General features: G+C 40.5%; 1 pseudogene; it reads left to right on the top strand.

Annotated features, from left to right (window-relative positions):
- The first annotated feature begins 1571 nt into the window (after positions 1-1571).
- Positions 1572-2567, top strand: LOC102868078 (annotated as a pseudogene).
- The last annotated feature ends 687 nt before the right edge of the window (positions 2568-3254 follow it).

Below are 3254 nucleotides of genomic sequence, written 5' to 3'. Positions count from 1 at the left end.
TTTCCTGACTGCTGGTGCCAAGAGTATTGATTGTGGAGCTGAGCAAGGTGAAACTGTTAACAGGTTCAATCTCTTCTCCATCTATTGCAATTCTATCTATCTCTATCTATCTATCTATCTATCTATCTATCTATCTATCTATCTATCTATCTACCTATCTATCTATCTACTGGTGTTGCCAATTGGCCCATTCATGAAAAGCTTTGTCTACTTGATGTTGTACTTCAATCCATATTGAAGACTATAGTCGTTTACTATGCACAGCAAGCACTTCAGGTCCTCCTCAGTTTCAGCAAGCCAGGTTGTGTGATCTGCATAAGGTAGGTAGTTGAATGTTCCTCCAATCCTGCTGCCACATTCCTTTTCATAAAGCCCAGTCCCCTGAATGATTTGTTTCACATATAGATTGAAAAGGTATGGAGCTAGGACACCTTCTTGATGCATTCTTTTCCTGATTTTAAACAATGCAAGTGTTTACTTGCTCTTTTCTGAGAACTATTTCCTGGTCTAAGTCAAGGTTTCACATGAAGACAATCAAGTCTTCTAAGATTCCTATTCTCCTCAAGATTAAATTGTTGTGATCCACAAAGTCAAATGTCTTTGCATTGTCAAGGAAGTACAGATATTCTTCTCATACTCCTTATTTTCGGGCAACTCCTTACTTTTGATTCCTTTACTGTTTTTGTTACCTTACTGTTCTTATTACCAAGAATCATTTGAGATTCAATGAATGTCCTTACAGAAAGAGGGAGAGACAGAGATGAAGATAAATGTGTTGGACTATGACCAAGGATGACAGAAGAAGAATTAATGATTTTGAGCTGTGGTGTAGGAGAAGAGTATTGAACATTCCATGGGTGGCCAAGAGAACTAATAGATCTATCCTGGAGAGAGTGAAGCCAGGCTGTTCCTTGGAGGCAAGAATTTTGAGACTCTTTCTGATGTACTTTGGACATATAGTCAGGAGAGACCAGTCATTGAAGAAGGATATCATGCTTGGAAGGGTTGAGGGATAGAAAAGGAAAGGAAGACCCTGGATGAAATGGATTGAATCAAGAACTGGGATTATGAGGGTAGATGTGTTGGAGGTAGTGAGACTGGCTCTGGGATAGGGCAAGGTTCAGAGATATTGTACATAGTGTCACCATGAATCATAATCAACTCAACAGCACATAACAACAACAACACCAAGCTGTTGAACACCAATAATGGATAAGTATTCCATCCATTAAAAATAGGTATTTATGAACATAGAAAATATAACCTAAAAATGTTCATCAAATTTATGGCAAAAGGGAAATTAATGCTGATGCAAGAAAAATTAGAATTTTGAGCTATTTTATACAGTAACTTGATTAAAGTCTTTGGCAACAAAGGAATATTTTAAATTATATTAAAGAGTAGATTTTGCAGCATTTTATTAAATTAAAGAAGAATTCAATTTCTAAATGAATTTTAGGTATCTAGAATTACTAGCACTACTTTTAAATGAACAAGTTTTGGCTCTCTGCTCCTCGTCAATTCAGATTGCCCTCTCTTCTTGTTCAGCCTCAGCTGCATCCCTGAGACCGATGGTGAAGATCGGAATAAATGGATTTGGCCGCATTGGGCACCTGGTCACCAGGGCTGTTTTTAACTCTAGCAAAGTGGATATGTCACCATCAATGATACCTTCATTGACCTCAACTACATGGTCTATATGTTCTAATATGATTCTACCCATGGCAAGTTCAATGGCAGTGTCAAGGCTGAGAATGGAAAGCTGGTCATCAATGGGAAAGCCATCATTATCTTCCAGGAGCGAGATCCTGCCAACATCAAGAGGGGTGTTGCTGGTGCTGAGTATGTTATGGAGTCCACTGGTATCTTCACAAACTTGGAGAAGGCTGGGGCTCACTTGAAGGGTGGTGCCAAACAGGTAATCATCTTTGCTCCTTCTGCTGATGCCCCTATGTTTGTGATGGGAGTGAACCATGAAAAGTATGACAACTCCCTCAAGATTGTCAGGAATGCCTCCTGCACCACCAACTTCTTGGCTCCCCTAGACAAGGTCATGACAACTTTGGCATTGCAGAGGGACTCATGACCACAGCCTATACCATCAGTGCCATCCAGAAGACTGTGGATGGCCTCTCTGGAAAGCTGTGGCATGGTGGCTGTGGAGCTGCCCAGAACATCTTCCTTGCATCTAGTGGCACTGCAAAGGCCGTGGGCAATATCATACCTGAACTGAATGGGAGACTTACCAGCATGGCTTTCCATGTCTTCACCCCCAATGTGTCAGTTGTGGACCTGACCTGCCATCTGGAGAAAGCTGCCAAATATGATGACATCAAGAAAGTAGTAAAGCAGGCATCAGAAGGGCCCCTCAAGGGCAGCCTTGGATACACTAAGACCAGGTTGTCTCCTGTGACTTTAATAGTGACAGCCACTCTTCCACCTTTGGTGCTGGGGCTGACATTGCTCTGAACGACCACTTTGTCAAACTCATTTCCTGGTATGACTATGAATTTGGCTAAAGCAACTGGGTGGTAGACCTGATGCTTCACATGGCCTCCAGAGGATAAAAGCCCCTTGGACCACCAGCCCCAGCAATAGCACTAGAAGAGAGAGAGAGGCCCTCAGCTGCTGAGGAGTCCTTGCCCCAACTCTATCTTCCCATATACTGAGAATTTCACGTCCTTGACATAGTTTCCATCAAATCCACCTGAGAAAGGGGAGGGGCTTGGAGAGCCCATCTTGTCATGTACCATCAATAAAGTACACAGTACTCAGCCAAAAAAACAAAAAACAAAACCAACATGTTTTATGCCTAGTGCCAACAAAATGAAAAAGATGTTACATAGGGTTTATTGGCAAATTGTGATTTTAATATACCTATTTTGATGAAAACTAAAATGGTAGAAGACAGAAACATAGACCAGTTCAAATATTACCCTCTTTATTTAGTCTATTTAAATAGTTTATTGTTTCATGAGAGGATGAGGCAGGTTAAAACTCCAACTTTGTGCCTACATCTATGGCTGCTTTGATTCAACCAGGAGAAATTGGTGATCAGCAGAATTCATTTTCTTATCATGTCTGTATTATAGTGACAAGATTAATTTGGACTATCGTAGAGATTTCTACATGATATTTGGAGATGAAAAAATTTTAGGTGATCCTGTACACTGTAATAAAAATCAAACAGAAAATTAAGACAATTCAGAAGAAACACTAGGCCTAATATTTTTTTCCACCAGCATCTTTCTGTA

This window comes from Elephantulus edwardii, unplaced genomic scaffold, assembly GCF_000299155.1.
Source record: "Elephantulus edwardii isolate Elephantulus edwardi_28Jun2011 unplaced genomic scaffold, EleEdw1.0 scaffold00043, whole genome shotgun sequence".
NCBI classification, from domain to species: Eukaryota; Metazoa; Chordata; class Mammalia; order Macroscelidea; family Macroscelididae; genus Elephantulus; species Elephantulus edwardii.
The sequence above is the reverse complement of the archived record's forward strand: the minus strand, read 5'-3'. Positions and strand labels throughout refer to the sequence as shown.